General features: G+C 41.1%; 1 long non-coding RNA gene across 1 annotated transcript in view; it reads left to right on the forward strand.

The window, feature by feature from the left end:
• LOC141565678 (uncharacterized) overlaps positions 1-18,616 on the forward strand; it is a 155,945-nt gene extending 137,329 nt beyond the window's left edge. Inside the window, exons 2-3 of the long non-coding RNA XR_012489089.1 lie at positions 12,682-12,804; positions 16,129-18,616. This is a non-coding gene — a long non-coding RNA (uncharacterized LOC141565678). The remainder of the gene's footprint in view (positions 1-12,681; positions 12,805-16,128) is intronic.
• The last annotated feature ends 5,724 nt before the right edge of the window (positions 18,617-24,340 follow it).

Genomic DNA, 24,340 nt, shown 5'->3' on the forward strand with positions numbered 1-24,340 from the left:
GGGGAAGAAATTCACACTACATGGATGAAAATAAAACCTCAGGGAGTTCAAATGTCTTGTCTGAAGTTATGCAACTGATGAGAAGAATCTGCTTCTGGGGGATGGTGGTTCTGTTCCAGGTGATATGTTCCATGAAAACAGTTGGTGGCATTTTAAAATTTGTGACTCTCCTACTGCTCTGACCTTAGGAGACGCTTCCTGAAAGTATATCGATGATAACTTTGTTGACTAGCTATGTTAACTTCAAGCTGCCTAGGGTTAGATGCTAGACCTGGAGTTAGATAACCTAAGATTAAATTCCAGTTCTGCTCCAGACAGCTTTGGGTGCTGTCTTTGTAGTCAGGGGACCTCCCATAAGTCCTTCCTCTGGGGTGTGGGTGTGTCTCCTTGTCAGGAAACTTATATTTTATGCCTTTTCTCATCTATAAGATTAGATGGTTTTTGAGGATCCTGGGTACCTGACCTCAATTTCCTCCTTTGTAAAATGAAGCAATTGGCCTAAATAATTTATGACTCAAACCTAGAACTTTTTTTTTCCAAAAAAAATTTTTTATTAAAGTTTTTTTATTTTCAAAACATATTCATGGATAATTTTTAAACATTAACCCTTGCAAAACCTTGTGTTCCAATTTCTCTCCCTTCCCCCACCTCCTACCCTAGATGGCAAGTAATACAATATATGTTCAACATAAACCTAGAACTTTTGATTGGAAGTTCAGCACTCTTTCATTTGCACCACTTGCACTACTATCCCATATACTATATGAATGTTAATGTTATTATCTGAGCATTGCATCCATTGTATATAGATAGGACTTCAGATTGGGAGTGGGGAGTTTGAGTGGAGGTATATTTTCTTCACTTTGAAAACCTTCTAGGAATGAGGCTCTTCAAACTCCCTGGGTTGCTCCCTTCTGGTCCCTGATAAGCTTCAATGCTGAAAACATTGGGTAACTTAGGTTTAAGCTAAATTCCTCTGACTATCCACTTCTTCCCACTTATTTTCCTTGGGAAAGGCAGCTGCTCCACAACTCCTCAACACCTGGAAGACTTAATTCTCCATAAGTATGCACTCTCTCAGTGTATGGTAGGGTCCTAAAGTCCCCATATCTACAGGCCCTAGGGCAGGATCATATCCAGAATAATCCAAAATTTGTATATAAGCGACAATTGCCAGAACTTGAATAGCCAATTAATTCCAGGATCCAACTGATTTAATGTGTGACCTTGAGCATTACAATGAACTTGCCCAAGCTTCAGCCTTCCAATTTAAAAATGCTGAGGAGCTCATAAATGTCATTGGAAAGGTGAGTGAGATGAAGTCTGTTTACCATGATTATTTTACTAACCAAACCAAGGTTGGTAATTATTTGGCTGGGAATGCTAATCAGGGTAGAATGACTTCAAAAAATGTGTAAATTTGGCAACTTCCTGAGAAGTTTAGCTGAGAAACTGTTTACCATGACAGGAATGAATGTCAGGTTGTGTCCCAGATTGAAGGGAGAGAGCAGTGATGGTCCTAGGCACTCACTGGTCACTTCCTAGTAAACTGGAATTTACCCTGATACCTTCTTCTCCGACTAACCTTACCCAACTCTAATCATTTCTAATATCTATCCAACATCACTTCCAATGTCTTATAGACATCTGGTCCTTTCTGGGTAATTGCTGATTATATGTCCCTTTTATCAGGTTTTGGGCTAGAGTGTGTATGTGTATGTGTGTGTGAGATAGCCTCTCCTGCTAGAGCCTTATCAATTCCTCTTCCAACTTCAGCCACAGTGTCTGACACAAAGAGAAGTATAGAATCCACACACAAAATGTCCGTGGTCCAAATGACCTCAGACTGGGGACCTGAAGACACCACTTATCCAGGTAGAATTGAGTCTCCTGGATTTAGAAAAACCCTTTTATCTCTCTGTCTGTCTCTTCTTTCCCTTGTGCCGCTATTCCATACACTATATAAATATTTCTGGTATTATCTGAGCATTGCATCAATTGTATTTGTATAAGACTCAGGGTTGGAAGTGGACAGTTTGAGTAGAGATATCCTTTTCTCCACTCTGAAAACCTTCCAGGAATGAAGCTCTTCAAACTCCCTGGGGAAAGAAATCTCTGTTTCTGTCTCTGTGTTTCCCTGTGTGTGTGTGCCTGAGGGAATGTGTGTGTCTGTTTCTGTCTCTTCATCTGTCTCTGTGTCTCTGTGTTTCCCTCTCTCCATTTCCTCTTCTCCCCCTGCCTCTCCTCTCCTCTTCTTTGTCTCTTTCTCTGTCTGTCTCTTTCTCTCTGTCTCTCTTCCTTCTCTGCCTCTGTCTCTCTCTGTGTCTGTCTCTCTCTGTGTCTCTGTCTCTGTCCCTTTCTCTCTTCCTCTGTCTCTGACTCTGTTTCTCTCTCTGTCTCTATCTCTTTCTCTCCTTCTCTGTCTCTCTGTCTGTGTCTCTCATCTCTGTCTCTCTTCCTTCTCTATCTCTCTCTCTTTCTCTGTCTCTGACTCTGTTTTTCTCTGTCTCTATCTCTTTCTCTCCTTCTCTGTCTCTCTGTCTGTGTCTCTCGTCTCTGTCTCTCTTCCTTCTCTATCTCTCTCTCTTTCTCTGTCTCTGACTCTGTTTTTCTCTATCTCTATCTCTTTCTCTCCTTCTCTGTCTCTCTGTCTGTGTCTCTCGTCTCTGTCTCTGTCTCTCTTCCTTCTCTATCTCTCTCTCTTTCTCTGTCTCTGACTCTGTTTCTCTCTATCTCTATCTCTTTCTCTCCTTCTCTGTCTCTCTGTCTGTGTCTCTCGTCTCTGTCTCTGTCTCTCTTCCTTCTCTATCTCTCTCTCCTTCTCTGTCTCTCTGTCTGTGTCTCTCGTCTCTGTCTCTCTCTTCCTTCTCTATCTCTCTCTCTTTCTCTGTCTCTGACTCTGTTTTTCTCTATCTCTATCTCTCCTTCTCTGTCTCTCTGTCTGTGTCTCTCGTCTCTGTCTCTCTCTTCCTTCTCTATCTCTCTCTCTGTCTCTGACTCTGTTTCTCTCTATCTCTATCTCTTTCTCTCCTTCTCTGTCTCTCTGTGTCTCTTGTCTCTGTCTCTCTCTTCCTTCTCTATCTCTCTCTCTTTCTCTGTCTCTGACTCTGTTTCTCTCTATCTCTATCTCTTTCTCTCCTTCTCTGTCTCTCTGTCTGTGTCTCTCATCTCTGTCTCTGTCTCTCTTCCTTCTCTATCTCTCTCTCTTTCTCTGTCTCTGACTCTGTTTCTCTCTATCTCTATCTCTCTCTCCTTCTCTGTCTCTCTGTCTGTGTCTCTCGTCTCTGTCTCTCTCTTCCTTCTCTATCTCTCTCTCTTTCTCTGTCTCTGACTCTGTTTCTCTCTATCTCTATCTCTCTCTCCTTCTCTGTCTCTGTCTGTGTCTCTCGTCTCTGTCTCTGTCTCTCTTCCTTCTCTATCTCTCTCTCTTTCTCTGTCTCTGACTCTGTTTCTCTCTATCTCTATCTCTCTCTCCTTCTCTGTCTCTCTGTCTGTGTCTCTCGTCTCTGTCTCTGTCTCTCTCTTCCTTCTCTATCTCTCTCTTTCTCTGTCTCTGACTCTGTTTCTCTCTATCTCTATCTCTTTCTCTCCTTCTCTGTCTCTCTGTCTGTGTCTCTCGTCTCTGTCTCTCTCTTCCTTCTCTATCTCTCTCTCTTTCTCTGTCTCTGACTCTGTTTCTCTCTATCTCTATCTCTTTCTCTCCTTCTCTGTCTCTCTGTCTGTGTCTCTCGTCTCTGTCTCTGTCTCTCTTCCTTCTCTATCTCTCTCTCTTTCTCTGTCTCTGACTCTGTTTTTCTCTATCTCTATCTCTCCTTCTCTGTCTCTCTGTCTGTGTCTCTCGTCTCTGTTTCTCTCTTCCTTCTCTATCTCTCTCTCTCTGTCTCTGACTCTGTTTCTCTCTATCTCTATCTCTTTCTCTCCTTCTCTGTCTCTCTGTCTGTGTCTTTCGTCTCTGTCTCTGTCTCTCTTCCTTCTCTATCTCTCTCTCTTTCTCTGTCTCTGACTCTGTTTTTCTCTATCTCTATCTCTTTCTCTCCTTCTCTGTCTCTCTGTCTGTGTCTCTCGTCTCTGTCTCTCTTCCTTCTCTATCTCTCTCTCTCTCTGTCTCTGACTCTGTTTCTCTCTATCTCTATCTCTCTCTCCTTCTCTGTCTCTCTGTCTGTGTCTCTCGTCTCTGTCTCTCTCTTCCTTCTCTATCTCTCTCTCTCTCTGTCTCTGACTCTGTTTCTCTCTGTCTCTATCTCTATCTCTCCTTCTCTGTCTCTCTGTCTGTGTCTCTCGTCTCTGTCTCTCTCTTCCTTCTCTATCTCTCTCTCTTTCTCTGTCTCTGACTCTGTTTCTCTCTATCTCTATCTCTTTCTCTCCTTCTCTGTCTCTCTGTCTGTGTCTCTCGTCTCTGTCTCTGTCTCTCTTCCTTCTCTATCTCTCTCTCTTTCTCTGTCTCTGACTCTGTTTTTCTCTATCTCTATCTCTCCTTCTCTGTCTCTCTGTCTGTGTCTCTCGTCTCTGTCTCTCTCTTCCTTCTCTATCTCTCTCTCTCTGTCTCTGACTCTGTTTCTCTCTATCTCTATCTCTTTCTCTCCTTCTCTGTCTCTCTGTCTGTGTCTCTCGTCTCTGTCTCTGTCTCTCTTCCTTCTCTATCTCTCTCTCTTTCTCTGTCTCTGACTCTGTTTCTCTCTATCTCTATCTCTCTCTCCTTCTCTGTCTCTCTGTCTGTGTCTCTCGTCTCTGTCTCTCTCTTCCTTCTCTATCTCTCTCTCTTTCTCTGTCTCTGACTCTGTTTCTCTCTATCTCTATCTCTCTCTCCTTCTCTGTCTCTCTGTCTGTGTCTCTCGTCTCTGTCTCTGTCTCTCTCTTCCTTCTCTATCTCTCTCTTTCTCTGTCTCTGACTCTGTTTCTCTCTATCTCTATCTCTTTCTCTCCTTCTCTGTCTCTCTGTCTGTGTCTCTCGTCTCTGTCTCTCTCTTCCTTCTCTATCTCTCTCTCTTTCTCTGTCTCTGACTCTGTTTCTCTCTATCTCTATCTCTTTCTCTCCTTCTCTGTCTCTCTGTCTGTGTCTCTCGTCTCTGTCTCTGTCTCTCTTCCTTCTCTATCTCTCTCTTTCTCTGTCTCTGACTCTGTTTTTCTCTATCTTTATCTCTCCTTCTCTGTCTCTCTGTCTGTGTCTCTCGTCTCTGTCTCTCTCTTCCTTCTCTATCTCTCTCTCTCTGTCTCTGACTCTGTTTCTCTCTATCTCTATCTCTTTCTCTCCTTCTCTGTCTCTCTGTCTGTGTCTCTTGTCTCTGTCTCTCTCTTCCTTCTCTATCTCTCTCTCTCTCTGTCTCTGACTCTGTTTCTCTCTATCTCTATCTCTTTCTCTCCTTCTCTGTCTCTCTGTCTGTGTCTCTCATCTCTGTCTCTCTCTTCCTTCTCTATCTCTCTCTCTCTGTCTCTGACTCTGTTTTTCTCTATCTCTATCTCTCCTTCTCTGTCTCTCTGTCTGTGTCTCTCGTCTCTGTCTCTCTCTTCCTTCTCTATCTCTCTCTTTCTCTGTCTCTGACTCTGTTTCTCTCTATCTCTATCTCTTTCTCTCCTTCTCTGTCTCTCTGTCTGTGTCTCTCGTCTCTGTCTCTGTCTCTCTTCCTTCTCTATCTCTCTCTCTCTGTCTCTGACTCTGTTTCTCTCTATCTCTATCTCTTTCTCTCCTTCTCTGTCTCTCTGTCTGTGTCTCTTGTCTCTGTCTCTCTCTTCCTTCTCTATCTCTCTCTCTTTCTCTGTCTCTGACTCTGTTTCTCTCTATCTCTATCTCTTTCTCTCCTTCTCTGTCTCTCTGTCTGTGTCTCTCATCTCTGTCTCTGTCTCTCTTCCTTCTCTATCTCTCTCTCTTTCTCTGTCTCTGACTCTGTTTCTCTCTATCTCTATCTCTCTCTCCTTCTCTGTCTCTCTGTCTGTGTCTCTCGTCTCTGTCTCTGTCTCTCTTCCTTCTCTATCTCTCTCTCTTTCTCTGTCTCTGACTCTGTTTCTCTCTGTCTCTATCTCTTTCTCTCCTTCTCTGTCTCTCTGTCTGTGTCTCTCGTCTCTGTCTCTCTCTTCCTTCTCTATCTCTCTCTCTTTCTCTGTCTCTGACTCTGTTTCTCTCTATCTCTATCTCTCTCTCCTTCTCTGTCTCTCTGTCTGTGTCTCTCGTCTCTGTCTCTGTCTCTCTCTTCCTTCTCTATCTCTCTCTTTCTCTGTCTCTGACTCTGTTTCTCTCTATCTCTATCTCTTTCTCTCCTTCTCTGTCTCTCTGTCTGTGTCTCTCGTCTCTGTCTCTCTCTTCCTTCTCTATCTCTCTCTCTTTCTCTGTCTCTGACTCTGTTTCTCTCTATCTCTATCTCTTTCTCTCCTTCTCTGTCTCTCTGTCTGTGTCTCTCGTCTCTGTCTCTGTCTCTCTTCCTTCTCTATCTCTCTCTCTTTCTCTGTCTCTGACTCTGTTTTTCTCTATCTCTATCTCTCCTTCTCTGTCTCTCTGTCTGTGTCTCTCGTCTCTGTCTCTCTCTTCCTTCTCTATCTCTCTCTCTCTGTCTCTGACTCTGTTTCTCTCTATCTCTATCTCTTTCTCTCCTTCTCTGTCTCTCTGTCTGTGTCTTTCGTCTCTGTCTCTGTCTCTCTTCCTTCTCTATCTCTCTCTCTCTCTCTGTCTCTGACTCTGTTTTTCTCTATCTCTATCTCTCCTTCTCTGTCTCTCTGTCTGTGTCTCTCGTCTCTGTCTCTCTCTTCCTTCTCTATCTCTCTCTTTCTCTGTCTCTGACTCTGTTTCTCTCTATCTCTATCTCTCTCTCCTTCTCTGTCTCTCTGTCTGTGTCTCTCGTCTCTGTCTCTGTCTCTCTCTTCCTTCTCTATCTCTCTCTCTTTCTCTGTCTCTGACTCTGTTTTTCTCTATCTCTATCTCTCCTTCTCTGTCTCTCTGTCTGTGTCTCTCGTCTCTGTCTCTCTCTTCCTTCTCTATCTCTCTCTCTCTGTCTCTGACTCTGTTTCTCTCTATCTCTATCTCTTTCTCTCCTTCTCTGTCTCTCTGTCTGTGTCTTTCGTCTCTGTCTCTGTCTCTCTTCCTTCTCTATCTCTCTCTTTCTCTGTCTCTGACTCTGTTTTTCTCTATCTCTATCTCTCCTTCTCTGTCTCTCTGTCTGTGTCTCTCGTCTCTGTCTCTCTCTTCCTTCTCTATCTCTCTCTCTCTGTCTCTGACTCTGTTTCTCTCTATCTCTATCTCTTTCTCTCCTTCTCTGTCTCTCTGTCTGTGTCTTTCGTCTCTGTCTCTGTCTCTCTTCCTTCTCTATCTCTCTCTCTCTCTCTGTCTCTGACTCTGTTTCTCTCTATCTCTATCTCTTTCTCTCCTTCTCTGTCTCTCTGTCTGTGTCTCTCGTCTCTGTCTCTCTCTTCCTTCTCTATCTCTCTCTCTCTGTCTCTGACTCTGTTTCTCTCTATCTCTATCTCTTTCTCTCCTTCTCTGTCTCTCTGTCTGTGTCTTTCGTCTCTGTCTCTGTCTCTCTTCCTTCTCTATCTCTCTCTCTTTCTCTGTCTCTGACTCTGTTTTTCTCTATCTCTATCTCTTTCTCTCCTTCTCTGTCTCTCTGTCTGTGTCTTTCGTCTCTGTCTCTGTCTCTCTTCCTTCTCTATCTCTCTCTCTTTCTCTGTCTCTGACTCTGTTTTTCTCTATCTCTATCTCTTTCTCTCCTTCTCTGTCTCTCTGTCTGTGTCTCTCGTCTCTGTCTCTCTTCCTTCTCTATCTCTCTCTCTCTCTGTCTCTGACTCTGTTTCTCTCTATCTCTATCTCTCTCTCCTTCTCTGTCTCTCTGTCTGTGTCTCTCGTCTCTGTCTCTGTCTCTCTCTTCCTTCTCTATCTCTCTCTCTCTCTGTCTCTGACTCTGTTTCTCTCTGTCTCTATCTCTTTCTCTCCTTCTCTGTCTCTCTGTCTGTGTCTCTCGTCTCTTTCTCTGTCTCTCTTAAAGAGAATATGTTCCCTCGGCCTGGGTCACTCATTTGCAATCATGAGAACTATCCCAGCAGCTCCCCACTGGGGCGGGAAGGCGGACAGCAGTCAGAGAAAAAAAATACCCCTTTGTATCATCTTTGCGTGAAGACGCGCCTGGCCGACCCGCCGGGCAGGTTGGGAATCCCTCGCCCGCTCACGCCTACGCTCAGACCGGGCCAGCGTGACTTTAACGATTTAAAGGGCCGTTGTGCCGGTCGGAGAGGAAGGAACGTTGGAAAGTCGCCCGGTCCACCGCCGCCGCCGCCGCGCCTCGGCCTTACCAACATCACTTCGGCACCCCGAGCATCTCTTTCCCCCCGGGAACCGAGTTCCGCTCGGAAGAGAACAACACTCGCTTTTTGATTACCCGGAGGCCGCTCAACCTTAATCCGGGCCCCCTCCCTTCCTTCTTCTCCCTTTCCCACTACTCCCCACTCACCCAGATCTTTCTTCAGCTTCACCCGAGCTTGGATCACGCTTCCCCTTGCCTGATTGTGTCTCTGTGTCTCTGTCTCTGTCTGTCTGTCTGTCTCTCTTTGCTCTCTCTCTCTCACTCTCCCCCTCTTCCCTCCCCGCCCCCGCCTCCAGTCTACTGGCTTCTCCTTCAAAGTTCCCCCGGGCCCCAATACCTGCCCCTCTGCCTCCTCCATTCTTCCCTTGTAACGTGCCCTGACTCTGCCGTACCTCTGAGAGGATTAAAGGACTTTAGCCACGGAGCGGGCTGGAGCGGGCTCCCAGCTCAGTGATCAGTCCGAAGCAATGGAGACCAAGTCGGACCCAGTCCGCTTTGGCAAGGCATTGCAGATACCGACTGAGGGGGCGGTGATGACGGCTGGGGGAATCAGTGGGGGGAGGGGGGAAATGGGAATCGGGATGTCTGACAATTTTGACTGAGCCATCCCGAGAAGAAAGTGACAAGCCCTATCATTTCAGTAACTAGATAGCTGTTCCTCCCGTGATGGTGGTGATGATGATGATGATGATGATGATGATGATGATGATAAACATTTATACTGGGCTTTAAGTTTTGCAAAGTGCTTTACATATCTTACCTCAGCTTACCCTCACATCAAGTCCGTGAGGTGGGGTGCTATTATCTTCATATTAAAGATGAAGAAACAGGATTAGGAGGGATTAAATGGCTTGCCCAGAGTTACACAGTTAATAACTACCTTTGCCTCCCATCTCTCTTCCTATCTACAAATAATAATGCAAATTAATAGAATGGATAATAAAAACCAATGGATAATCCATAATTGTTTTGTTTTGTTTTGGAAGGAAATCAGGAGACACCCATGTGCATACACCCAAGAAACACACTTCTATGCCCACTCACTTCCTTTCCCAACTTCCAGTTCTTCCAGGGAAGCTCACAATAAACAGCAATACTGTATAGTTGAAAGAGCACCTGATTTGTAAATAGCCATCTTGAGTAACAGGCCCAATTATTTGCAATTTACTGACTATTGGTATGAACTGTAGTAATTCACTACCTTTCTGGGGGCCTCAGTTTCCTTAAATGTAAAAACGAGGGGAGAGAGGTAGATTAGATCAAGGTTTCTTAAGTTTTTTGCACTGGTGATCCTTTTCTACCCATGAAAATTTTAATGTGATCTCAAGTAAGTAGGTATAAAAATCAGACTTTTACTGATAAGTCATAAAGATTTTATATTTATTCATATTATTTTATTTATTTTAAAACAATTCTTTGGTATAATGGTATAATTGGCATAATTTTACGATTGATTAAAAATGAAAACAAATTGCTTATTGAATGGATGTGCTTATTTATTTTTACATAAATAATTAAATCTTAAAGGGATCTTTGATATCTTTTACCGTTGCCAAAGTTTTTACAATCCCATTCAAGTATACAACTCCATATGGAGTCATGACCACCCCCACCTCCCAATTTAAGAAGCTTCAGATTAGGTCCATAAGATCCCCTCTAGATTGGTTGGATCATGGCCATAAATAATGATGCACATTTCTGAACATAGTCTTTTTCCCCCTCTGAGGCAATTGGGGTTAAGTGACTTGCCCAAGGTCACAGAGCTAGGCAGTGTTAAGTGTCTGAGATCAGATTTGAACTCAAGGCTGGTGCTCTATCCACTTCATCATATAATTGCCCCTAGAGAGTCTTTTAAAAACATTTCGTGCACAATAACTCACAAGTTATTTCCCCATTTTGCAGGGTAAGAAAATGGAAACTTTAAATTAAAGTTATGTGATAAGAGACATATACACAGAAAGAAACCAGAATAGGGAGAGACTGAGTAGCACCTGACCACTTTGGACATAGCCCCAATTTCCTAGAAGGCCCATCCCACCCTAGGGAGATGCTTAGTTTTGGAATTTCGAAGAAATCTGCTTCTCTTTGAGTTGAGGGCTCTTTTCTCTCAAGGGCAAAGCACTTTTCAGTCCAGTAGGATATATAGCCATATATATCCAAGGAACTTCTGAGTGAGGAAGGGTACCAAGTTTACTCTGATGAAGTCAGTTTACTCATAAACACCAGTTTCTACTGTTTGGTACTTTTGGAAACTGGAATTTTCTCTGTCTTTAAATGAATTCTTCAATCCCTTCCCTTCCTAAGTATTATGACTACTAGGTGCCCAGAACTAGGCAGGATGATCTCTATATGTCAATCATTCAACAAACTTTTTTAAAATTGTATTTTATTTTCTCAACTACATGTAAAGATAGTTTTCAACATTCATTTTTGTAAAATTCTGAGTTCCAAATTTTTTCTATCCTTCCCTTATTTTCCCCCTCCCCACATAGCAAGCAATCTGATATAGGCTAAATATGTGCAATTCTTTTAAACATATTTCCATATTAGTCATGTTATAAAAGAAAAATAATAAAAGAGAAAAACCACAAGAAAGAAAAAAAAGGTGAAACATTCAGTCTTCATAGTTCTTCCTCTGGATGTAGATGCCATTTTTCTAAGTTTATTGGAATTGTCTTGGATCACTATATTTCTGAGAAGAGAAGTCTATCACAATTTATCATCACATAGTCTTGCTGTTACTGTGTAAAATGTTCTATTGATTCTGCTCATGTCATTCAGCATCAGTTCACGTAAGTTTTTCCAGGCTTTTCTGAAATTAGCCTACTTATAATTTCTTATAAAATCATAATATTCCATTACCTTCATATACTATAACTTATTCAGCCATTCCACAATTGATGGACATCCACTTAATTTCCAATTCCTTGCCACTACAAAAAGAACTGCTCCAAACATTTTTGCACATGTGTATGCTTTTGTCTCTTTTATGATCTCTTTGGCATGCATCTCCAGAAGTGACACTGCTGGATGAAAGGGTATGGCACAGTTTTTTTTAATAACTTTTTATTGACAGTACATATGCATGAGTAATTTTTTACAACATTATCCCTTGCATTCACTTCTGTTCTGACTTTTCCCTTCCCTCCCTTCACCCCCCTCCCCTAGATGGCAGACAGTCTTATACATGTTAAAGTATATCTTAGATACAATATATGTGTGCAGATTTGTACAGTTCTCTTGTTGCATAGGAAGAATTGGATTGAGAAGGTAAAAATAACCTGGGAAGAAAAACAAAAATGCAAACAGTTCACACTCATTTCCCAGTGTTCCTTCTCTGGGTATAGCTGATTCTGTCCATCATTGATCAATTGGAACTGAATTAGATTTCTCTTTGTCGAAGATTTCCACTTCCATCAGAATACATCCTCATACAGTATTGTTGTTGAAGTGTATAATGATCTCCTGGTTCTTAGCATCATCATGTAAGTCTCTACAAGCCTCTGAAATCATCTTGCTGGTCATTTTTTACTGAACAATAATATTCCATAACATTCATATACCACAATTTACCCAACCAATCTCCAATTGATGGGCATCCATTCAACTTCCAGTTTCTAGCCACTACAAAGAGAGCTGCCATAAACATTTTGGCACATACAGGTCCCTTTGCCTTCTTTAGTATCTCTCTGGGATATAAGCCCAGTAGAAACACTGCTGGATCAAAGGGTATGCACAGTTGGATAATTTTTTGAGCATAGTTCCAAATTGCTCTCCAGAATGGCTGGATGTATTCACAATTCCACCAGTAATGTATCAGTGTCCCTGTTTTCCCACATTCCCTCCAACATTCTGTATTACCTTTCCCTGTCATTCTAGCCAATCTGACAGGTGTGTAGGGGTATCTCAGAGTTGTCTTAATTTGCATTTCTCTGATTAATACTGATTTGGAACACTCTTTCATATGAGTGGAAATAGTTTCAATTTCATCATCTGAAAATTGTCTGTTCATATCCTTTGACCATTTAGCAATTGGAGAATGGCTTGATTTCTTATAAATTAGAATCAATTCTCTATATATTTTGGAAATGAGGCCTTTATCAGAACCTTTAACTGTAAAAACGTTTTCCCAGTTTGTTGCTTCCCTAGGGTATGGCACAGTTTCATAGCCATTTGGACATAGTTCCAAATTTATTAATATTATTGTATGTCAGTACTCTGCTAAGTGTTGGGAATGCAAAGAAGATTAAAAAAAAAGTTCATGTCCCAAAGAAGTCACATTTTAGTGAAGGAGGCAACATGCAAAAACTTGTCCATATAAGTCTAAATTTGAAGTAATCTCAGCAGGAAAAAATAGTATTCCTCTTTCATTCTGGTTCTGGTTCTCTCTTTTTTCTAGGTGGCACAATGGAAAGAACGTTGGACCTAGAATCAAGAAGATCTGAGTTCAAATCTGACATCCAATACTTACCTTCCCCAAGCAGCACCTTCAAAAACTCTTTTATGCCATAATGAGAAACAGGTAGGACTTCAATTAATATAGTAAAAAAAAAAATACAGAAGAAAAATCATGATCCCAGACACCCTAGCTTTCACTTTATTTGGAAAGATGATTTGCAAGCCTAAAATAGCGAAAAATGTGAAATTATGACTACACAAATAGAATTACCTACCTAACTATAAGAAACATCATTTCCACCTCTGAGTAAAACTAAAGAATTGAAGTAGATAATCTCTAGGGTTCCTTCCTCCTCTGACAGCAATCTAAAAATCTCTGAATAGGTATGAGAAAGTGAGAAAAACTTGAATTATTAGTCAGTCAATGAGTATTTATTAAGTGCCTGCTATATGCTTGACACTGTGTTAAGTGATAGAAAAGAAGTAAAAGACAATCCCTGACATGAAGGAACTTGCAATCAATGGAGGAGATGACAAGCAAACAAATATATAGAGAAAGGTATATACAGGATACATTGGAAATAGTAAAGCACTAGAATTAAGTGGGATTTGGAAAGGTTTCCTATAGAAGATGGACTTTTAGTTGAAATTAAAGGAAGCCGAGAGATAGAGAGTCTTGTTTGTGGAATGGCCAGAAATCCATTGTCACTGAATCAAAGAGTACATGTTGGGGAGAAAAGTGTAAGAAGATGAAATATGCCAGGGGAAGACTATGTATTAAGGGCTTAGAATACTAAACAGAAGATTTTGTATTTGATCCTGGAGATGATAGGGAGCCACCGGAGTTTATTGAGTGGGAATTTATTGAGAAGAGTGACATGATAGGACCTGCTCTTTTGGAAAATTGCTTTGATGGTTGAATGAAGGATGGATTGGAGTGGGAGGGAGACTTGAGTCAGGCATGCTATTGCAATAGTCCAGATATGGAATAAGGGCTTACACCACAGGGTGACAGTATCACAAGAAAGAAGGGGGCCTTTAAGAGAGATGCTGAAAAGATGAAAGTGGCAGGTTTGGCAACAGAATAGATATGGGGAATAACAGATAATGAGAAGATGAAAATAACACGTAGAAGACTGAGAGCCTGGTGGTACCCTTGACAGCAATAGGAGAGTTTGGAAGGAAGGAAGTTTTTGGAAAAGAGAATGACATTGATTTGGGACACATTAAGTTATCAGAGTGTTATACTGGAGAGTAAGGGCAAAAGAGGTTAAATAAATTGGGGTAAAGTTAGATGCTAGAATTTGATAGGCAGATAAAAGATTTAGGATTTGAAATGATAAAACATAGGAAGCTATCCAAGATTTTTGAACAGAAGAGTAGAACACTACCACGATATTTACATTGGAAAAGATCTTGGAGATAATGTAGATAAGGAAACTTACTTGTCAATGGTTATGATGAAGACATTGTTTTAATATAATTAATCTGGCAGAGAATGGGATTGAGGGAAGAAGCCAGAAGGCTGCAGTGATTGAAATATGCAGGGATGAGATGATGAAGCCAGGATTTGGGTGGTAGTAGAATGAATAAAAAGGAAGGGGAAGGGGAAGGGGAAAGCAACCCCTGCCCTGAAAGACATTTTAAAATTAGGAAAAGGGAGAAAGATTAAGACTAATTGTCTGGATCTCGTGACTAGTTGATCAGGCTGGGGCTGACTACCTAGCTGACTTGCATCATTACAGGTGCCCTGATATGGAGGGGAGATGGGAGTGATATCACAGGATCTGCACTTTAGGACAATGATTTTGGAACACAGGGCCATGGGCTCCGGGGCATCTATTCAAGAAGATGGCTTGGTACAAGCTTGTCCCCATGTACTATCAGCTACACTGCTTTAGGATTTCTTGGATCTTCTCTCTCATACTTCTGGACAAAGTACCTTCTCTCTGTTTTTTCTTCCACTCCTACCTTTTCCGTTTCTTTTTGTGCATTGCCTTCCCTCGTTAGATTATAAGTACCTTGAAAAAAAGGTACTGTTTTGTTTTTACTCACATTTTCATCCCTGGTGCTTATCAGAGTGTCTGACATATAGCAGACTATAATAAATATTTGTTAACTGACTGATTGAAGGATTGGAGTGGGAAAAGGTAGACCTACCAGCAGGCTATCACAATAGTCCAAGCCTGATTAGAACCTGCATTGGGGTGATGGCAATGTCACAGGAGAAGAGAAGAGATTGAGAGGTGCTGTAACAGTGAAATCAGCAGGCCTTTGCAACCTATGGGTATAGGAGGTGACAGTAAGAAGTTGAGAGTAACAAGTGGGTTTTAAGTTTGAGGATCATGCAAAGTAAAGGTAGAAAGTGGGAGAGTTTAAGAAGAAATCATGAGTTTTCTGTAAGTAGTACAGAAGGAAAAGAGAAGATGACCCAGAACAGCAATCTGTGGGACATTTAGAAGGAGTGTTCTAGATGAGGATCCAGCAAAAGGCACTGAAAAGGAGCAGTCATTTATATAGGAAGAGAATTAGGAGATGGGTGCCTTGAAAATCTAGAGAGGAGGGGAATATGAAAAACAATGTCAAAATGCTGCAGAGAGGTTAAGGAAATTAAAGCTAAGAAAAGATCCCTGGATTTTCAATTAAGAAATCACTAGTAACTTTGGAAAGAGCATTTTGGGGGGAATGATTAGGCAGAAAAGATTATAAGGGTTTAAGAAAAGAGTGAAAGGAGAGAAATTGGAGACATCTATAGTAGATATCCTTTCCAAGGAGTTTAGTCACAGAAGGCAGAAGACTGAAGGGAATATAGCAGGTTTGAAAGGAACAAGTGAGGGTTTTTTTTAATGAGCTTATTTGTAGGCATGAGGGAAAAAGCCTGTAGAGTGAAAGTAAGTGATGGAATGGAGATAATAGGAGGAGCATTTCTGAAAGACATGGGATAAGAGGGATTACTTGTTAGTCTAGAGCAGAGCTTAAACTTTTTTAGTTGTGATCTGTTTTGGTCTGAGAAATTTTTACATGACCTTGGATATATGGCTATATAAAAATAGGTATACAAATCAAACATTTATTAATAATAGATCATAATTTCATAATCCCCACATGCAGTTATATGACCCCATATGGGGGTTAACTATATCCTATGTTATATATCACCAAATGTCAGTTACACAAAGAATACACATAATGAAGATCAAATAAACTCATTAATTTAAATCAATTGAAAACAAAAATCAGAGAAGGAATACAGATGAGAATATGCCCAGAAACCTACAGAGTAAATGAGCTCTCTCACTAGGAGCAGGAAAACTCAGTTCAACTGAGAGTCCCAGATCTCACCCAAAGGCAAAATTCCAGAAATCTCTAGTAAAGTAGAGATAAGGATATGATCAAAGTTTTGGTTGTTCTACATGTTGGCTTTTTCACTGTTTTTTTCTCCTTTCAGCAACTGGAAGAGAATCTGGAATTGTTTATCTCCTGAAGCCAAAAGAAGAAGAATTCTCTACTCTCAAGCTCTCACCAGTTCTACCCTTTATATATTGAATGCTCAATCTCCACCAATAAGGAAATTTTTATGCAGATAGGCTTTCAGCTACAAGGTTACATTTATATACCTATCTTATCTCCTCTATAATAGTTGTTGATATTTATATAACTTTAACAGAGTTCAAATGAGGAAAAGCCTGGACTTCCCGACATGTTGCCTAACAAAAATACACATGACCTATAAGAAACTATTTTTATCGGATCATAGATTTTAACGCTTAAGAGGAACTTAGAGATATTTTATTCCAATCTTCACTGCAGAAACAAGGAAACAAGAGAGAGCAAATAGTCATACAGTTGTAATACTTTACAAAGCCCAGATTTGAACTTGGGTTTTTGATTTCAAATACAAGGTTTATTTTCATTTTATAACTTTCCAAGAGACCCCAGACTTCAGTCTGACCCCAGTGGAGATTCCAAGTTAATGAGACTGATGCAGGACTGCAAAACTCTCAGGAATCATTGCATTCTCTGAGATGTGATAAGATTGTTGTAGGACTTGAAAATCCTCAGGAATAATTGATTTTCTGAGAAATGATAAGACTTTTGGAAGACTTCAAAATCTGCAGAAATCATTGGATTCCCTAACATGTAAAAAGACTGTTGCAGGACTTCAAAAACTTGCAGGGATCAATGAATTCTCTGACACGTGAAGCAATGGACAATAGATTAGTTTTGAACTCTCTTGGTTGCTGAAGAAGGCGTATATGTGACTGATATTTACATACCCTCCTTCTAGGACTTCTGGAAAACTTTTACAATAACATGTTGATTTATATTGTTTATTATATCACTATTTGCACGTCCCATTCATGTTTATTACACCACATCGAGCCTGCACTGGCTGTGGGGAGAGTCACTGCTACCCTGTGTTTTGTTGCTATGTGCTTGTTTGATACCTCCCATGCTGATGGGTTTGTGCATACTTGTCTCTAATAAGTCCCTTCAGCCCAGAAACCTGCCAGCAATCCCCACTTCCCTTTGGTGCTTTTCATCTCCCTTCCTGAGATGTCAGGGAGGGTGTGATCATCTCCTTTTTTGGGGTTCTCACCTCTCTGAGAGTCAGGGAGGGCAAAACCACCTATGTTCTAAAACAAAAGAAAGCGGGAGATGTAGAGGGATGGAACTCTGAATAGGTGCACTGGAATCAGACAACCAAACACTTAAGGCTTATTACCTTAATATGAGACAATGACTTTATTAGCATATATTTGGATCATGGCTCTCCTCACCTTTGGTGCTTGCTGAATGTTTGGTAGTAAGATAATTATAGGCAAGAATTGGAGGGCTGAATGAGAGAAGGGAGAGTGACTTGGCAGCAGGATAAGGAAGAGAGAGGCTGGATACTCGGGACTCCAGAATCGAGGAGACATCTTTGGCAAGCCTCATGGCTGCCTCCTTTACTTCTCCCCCTAAAGACCAAGGACTTTAATTTGTCCTGACTCTGGCTGAGAAGCCCTCTAGGGAGCTAGCCCATACTCTACATTTATGAGACACTGTTGTGGAGGCAATAGGTATCTTCATGGTAAGAAAATGATTAAAGAATTGTTGTTTGTCCTTCATTCTTGAAGAGGACCAATAACATTGGGAGGAGGATGTCTTGGTTTGTAATGAATTGGATTTGAATGAGGCAGGGATGTGCAAAGTCACCAACCTCACTCTCTCCTCCAGAGTCATCTGAGTCCAGTGTCAAGACATGGGTCTGGATAGCTGGTGATGGCCCCTTAGTTTGAGAAGGAAGAAAGTAGAGCTATGTAGAGCAGGGATTGGAGTGGGAGGCAACAAAGGGTTCTTATTACTGAAGCTGATCACCAGAGCTGGCTGGAAGAGCAGGCTGGGGAACTAGTTAGGAGTGAGCCAGCAGAACTGTTCAATCTCCAATTGCTCTGGTTGCAATAAAGGAAACTCTGCTCGTAAACTGGAGAACAGCAATACACTCATTTGGGGAATGGTTTCTGAGAATATTTTTGATCATAGATTTAGAAAAAATGGACCCTAAGAGTTCAAATTTTATTCATTATACTTGAATGTGATCATATGGTCAGAAAGTGACTCAGTATTAAATCCAGGTCTTCCTGATGCTGAGTCCAGCATTGTCTCCAGTAGAAAGGAAAAAGGAAGGAAACCATAATTTATTAGGTGCCTACTATGTTCTATGCACTGAGTAAAGCACTTTGCAAATATTATCTCATTTGAACCTCAAAACAAACCTGGGAGATAGATATCATACAATCAAGAAAATTGAGGCAGAGACAGTGGCTAAGTGATTTCCGCAGGGTCACAGAAGTGGGAAGTTTCTGAGGGTGAATTTGGACTTAGGTCTTTCTGACTCTAACCCACTGCTCTATTCACTGTATAACCTATGTTATTATTTTTTTCAATTTCATTTAAATATTTGTTTTATTAAATTCTATTTTGCAATTTACCTAAGTTAGCATCTTAATCATCCAGCATCTAGACTCAAGTTGACTTTGGGTTTTCTAGTTTCATTCTGGAATTGGGATACACATTCCAAAAAATATTCTCCCCAAAACATGAATTGAAGACTGTGAGGACTGGTCTTAAAAGCTTTCAACTGAGCTAAGACTTTTGGGATACCCAGAATTCATTTGATCTTCACCGAAAACCTGTGAGCTCCATCCTATCACATTTTGCACAAGAGGAAACTGAGACTCAGGTAAAATGATTTACCAAGGGTTGGATGTGTAGCTAGAAATGGTCAGAGATGGAATTTGAATCCTGGTTTCATATATATCTAAGTCAAGCATTTCTCCCTCTAAACTATACTTTCTCTCAAGATTGTAAAATCTTTGAGTAAAGAAACCATGGCATTATTGATCTCTGGATTTCTTTCCATCCATTGCATAGTTTGTGTTTAAACATCCTGTTTCAATTCCAAATACATTTACTATAGAAGAACTGTTGCTATTACTATTAGTAATAGTGAGACTAGTACTACTGATACCTTGTACTTTGTTCTAGCTTTTTTATGGTTTTCTTTAGGGGGGATATTGGGGAACTCTGGATACTTGAAGCAAGGATACTTACAGCAGGGGGTTTACTCAGTGTGATTGATGAGATAATGGTTTTCTAGTTCACATACACTTAGTGTGATATGGTGATGTAATAGTTCTACAGTTGGCACATGCTCAGTGTGCTGGAGTGACGTAACTGTACTAAGGTATTTAAGGACTGAGGACTGGAGAGGAGAGCTCGAGCTCAATCTCAGACTCAGATGAGAGTGAGGACTCGGACACAGAGGAGACACAGAAGATGGACACAGAAACAGAGATCCACCTGGTGGCCCTCCTGCTTTCATCACTCTTCCATCTAAGACCAAGGCTCCTCCAGAGATCCCCCAGAGAGGTAGTCTGGACATTACAATTTTCTGAGCACTAAGCTTTTTCTTACCTTACCTTTACTTCAAAAGGACCTGCTAATGTGGGTAGGACCTTATCCTCATTTTACAAAGAAGGGAAATGAGACTGAGCAACCAGAGTTCTCCAACACCCCTAAAAGGATTAGGGGGTATCTAGATTCTCAGACTCTCTGTAAAGAGCTCCAGCTCCCACTGATGATGTTCCCCTTGAGTGTTGTGAGTAGTCTCTTGCACCTCAGTTCCATTTAGCCACTAACAGTCAGAATTGCCTCAAAAGATATAATCACAGATATATAAATTCATAACACGCAGGAGGCATATTCCCTATTCTCTTTAATCTCTCTCTCAGTCTCTGGGGAGGAAAAGGAATTAGGTTTAGGTAAATAGGTTTCTGATCTAGAATTTAGATCAAAATAGATATCTGGTCTGGGATCTGGTCCGTCCTATCTGGAGAGAACAATTTCCATTGTTGTGGAGAGGAAAGAGGAGGTGAGAGGGGCAGCCAGGATGTGGCTAGGTGAGCACAACTTTGCTTTCTTATCTCCCAGAGGCATATCTGGCTAGAAAAATACCTCTTTTACACTTCAAATAGTTGTAGTCCAGAGGTATGATGCTCTCTATTAGGGATTCAGAATAAAAACCTGCATTATCACAGGACTGTCCTTCAAAGAGTCTTTGCAAGTCACCTTTAGGTGGTCATGTTACATGCAGTTAGAGTCTTAGAGCTGGCAGGACCACAGAGATTATCTACTCTTATTTTCTCATTTTATAGATAAAGAAAACTCAGAAGGGAGGAAGTGGGGAGAAACCCACCTAAAGTCACATTGGGAGTAATAGCAGTCAGGATTCAAAGCTCGGTCTTCTGATTGTATTATCCTTCTCTCAGAATCTCACATGTAGAATATTTTGCACTCAGAAGAAATTAACAAATAATTGTTAATAGGGGATGGGAAATAGATAATAGATAATTAATGGGAGGGGCAGGAGCATAATCTATGTGCAACTAGGATAAGGTGACTAGAGCTTTGTCCCAAAGTGCCAGAGTTTGAAGAGAGCAGCGCTTCAAATCCTTTAATACCACAGAAACAACTGAGCTTTGCACCTAATTAGCAAAATAATCAATTAAATTAGAAAGCTACCAGATGCTTTTCCACCCTCAGCAGCCACATGTCAGGTGAGCTCCAGCACAACCTGACCCTTTTTTATACCACCTCCTCTCACAGTAGTCTCAGGTGCCTTTGCCACTTTTCACTCTCAGTTAAACTGAAGGCACATTTGTGCTATTTACCCCAGGCATAATACTTATTAGTATGAATATAAGCAATAAGATCTGCAGGGATTCAGGGATAGGAATCAGTGTGTTGTATAGAAAACAAGATCAGATTGCTTGACCAGAGGCTCCAAAAAATCTGTCATCAAAGAGCTTGAGGAGAGTTTTGAAAAGTCTGGTAAATGGAGGTTGGACAGTAAGTGGAGGTCTTTGGAGCTCTCCTTATAAATGTAGATTTGAGAATTCAGTGTCGACATAAGAAATGAGCAGAAGTATTTGCAGGATGGACACACCTAGAACTTGGAGATTCCTTACCCGATCCTTCAGTCCTGCAGTGACTAGAGAGAAGGAGTCTCTTCCAGTTATTATTGAAAAGCAGAGCTGTAAGTAGGGAGGGTGGCCAGAACTTTGGCCAGGATGTCACCAAATTCCAGGGCCTCCATTTCCCTGGTGATAGTCTCCCCTGTGCCTGGAAATCTCTTGCCAGCTCCAACTCTTGTTGAGCTTAGAGAGCTGAGGATGGGTAAAAAGAAGCAGATCCTGGGAGAGAACAAGGGAATAGAATCAAAGACTGGTAGAGATTATCAATAGAAGAGGAGAAAGAGATAGGCTACTTTTTCTACCAGCATGGTTGCTCCCCCCAGATTAATTCTCTCAAGATCTACCTGTGCCTTTTCTACTTCCTTTCCTTTCTCTTTTCCCCTAATTTTCCCACTGAATTTAATGCAAGCCCCAGAATGTTCTGCTCAAAAAAACAAACAAACAAACAAACAAACAAACAAAAACCCTGGGACTGAGACATCCCTATCTAGCATTGACTTCTAAAGTCCTACCACCTGTCAGGCAAAACAATATGACTGCTGATCCCATCTCCCACACCATTCAATCTCAGGCTGCCCTTTTGGACTCTTGATGTTCATTTGAATGCGATTCCACAAGTTTGAAAATACTGAAGAATAAGGAAGTATTGCCCACGTATATAGAAAAAACAGCATTTTAAAGTTTTTACTGTGTGCAGAGCAAATAGAAAGGCAAACTAGTCCTTAAACTCTCAAGAAGGCCACATTCTAACCAAAGGAGACACATATACAGGAGGCTTTAGTTGCAAGGCCCGGGGATACTTAACAAGGAATATGGCATAATAATATATTTAATATAATTTAAATGTAAAATATATGTAATATTATTTCCATTGATAAAACCATTTGACAGTACCAAAGACTTAAATAGCCTGGTTGTGGGCCCTGAGAAATAAAAGAGGTAGGTATCAGCTCTGCAATACTCAGAAAACTTAGGTTAATTAAGGAGGAAAGGCAGGAAAAGAACATGACACACACCCATACAACATGTAAATGCCCACAAGTGTCTTCTTCAATCAGTAACTACTTATGAAGTGCCTACTGTGTGCCAAGAACCATGTTGGGCATTGAAAATAAAGGGACAGAGGCCATGAATTGAAGAAGCTTACAATAGGGCCAGAAGATCCATTACACAGATAGGCACATCTAGGACTCGTGGCCCTGGGAGGGACATCTCCCTCCCCCTCAGTGTGACAGCTGGCCCCTTTTCAGTGCCCTACATATGCCAGAGAGACTTCCATGAATTCCTTCTATCATGCTGACGACCTCATATCACATGTCTCCCTAGCCATGGGCCGCCGAGGCTGTGATCCTGAGACAGCTGAAAGCTAGGGTCACCTCTCCCACTGCCCCCCTTCCCTCTGAGAATAATTCAAACAAGAAGCTATTTATGAATCGTCCCCCTAGCCTGCTGAGTCCCTGGCTGAAATTGCTCTCCCTGCATTCCTTGAGGGTTTTAATAACCAGCTGGTAAAGGCACAAATCCATTCCTATCAATCTAATAAGAATCAGGCTAAGGTGAAAACACCTTTCAAGACTTTTCTCTCCTCCCCCCATCTCAGCTGGATTTTCATTCCAGAGGAAAGAAAAATTAATCGTGTTTGGTTTTGCTGCCTGGATGCAGCCTAATGATTTAGGCTTGCCAAGAGGAAGAGGGGGACAGAAGCCCCACAAACCAAACCAAAAGTGCAAACCCAGCAAAGTGCATTGTTCTTGCCCCAGCTGTAAAAGGATTTAGGATGGTTCCCTTTACCTCACTCATTAAAGCTTACTGAATTTTTCTAAGCTGTTAATATTTCAAATAGTGAAGCCTTGGTGGCTGTCTCTAGATATGGTCCAGTCAGATATACTGTTCCAGTTCTGATCTCTTTCAATTCCTTCTTTTCAGATCATTGTTAATTAGCTTGGTTCCATACAGCACTGGGTTTATGAGGTCAGGTTTAGGGGTTTGACGCCCATTTGGGGCAGTTATTCCCACCTACAGGCTATACTTCAAACAGCAATCCAACAGACATGTGCTATGGGTCACAAAGGAATTGTGTCAGAAGGGAATTCTCCCAATGGGCAAAACAACTAAAAGTGTATACAATAATTGTGGATGAGAAGGAGCTTCCTTTTCACATAGGAAGAATAATACCTCTTTCTCATTTTCTTCTCTCATAGGAGTTTGTTTTGTCCAGTGTCTCCACATCTTCCCATCCCAACTCTGTGTTTATCTCTCATTTATCCATATGGAACTCTCCTTTCCCTAATTTTGGGCCCAATATTGTAAGACTCAATTGGACCTTTTGATCTCATCAGCTTGGATATTTCCTCAACCAGTATAACTGACAAAATATATATGTTCTCTTATCTGGTACAATGCTTGCTGACATCTTTCTTTATCCTGAATAGAGTATCCACCCAATATAGTCAATATAATAAACTTTCTCTAATTTTCTTGAATATCTTGAGGATAACAGTCTTGCAGGGCAGTTAGTTCTCTCTCTTGTTATATAATCTATAGCTCCCCTTTCATCATACACATCCTAGATCATGGATTCTTAACCTGAGGATTATGACCCAACAAAGAGTCCATGGATAGATTTCAGGGGTCCATGAACTTAGATGAGAGAAATATATCTTAATTTTCATGAAACTTTGGTTTCATTTATAATCATAAGTCTTTTATTAATTTAAAAACATGATTCTTAGAAGGGGTCCCTCATTTCATTGCTAAGGTAGACCATGACCCACAAAAAAGGTTCAGAATTTCTGTCCTAGATGATACCTTTTATACAACTTCTCATGTGTAAAATCCTGCATTCCACTTAGGCCTTCCCTATGTCTTTTTCATTGACTTTTTGGTCACTTAGAATTATGGTTCTTCTGACACCAAAGTATTTCATGATTTTCAAATTAATTAAGTTTAACAAATATTTATGGAGCTCCTAGGTGGTACAATGGATAGAGTGCCTGGCCAGAAGTGAGAAGACTCATCTTCTGGAGTTAAAATCTTGATCCAAATGCTTGCTAGCTATGTGACTCTGAGCTAATCATTAACCCTGTTTGCCTCAGTTTCCTCATCTGTAAGATGAACTGGAGAAGGAAACAGCAAACCACT

This window comes from Sminthopsis crassicaudata, chromosome 4, assembly GCF_048593235.1.
Source record: "Sminthopsis crassicaudata isolate SCR6 chromosome 4, ASM4859323v1, whole genome shotgun sequence".
In the NCBI taxonomy this organism is placed as follows: Eukaryota; Metazoa; Chordata; class Mammalia; order Dasyuromorphia; family Dasyuridae; genus Sminthopsis; species Sminthopsis crassicaudata.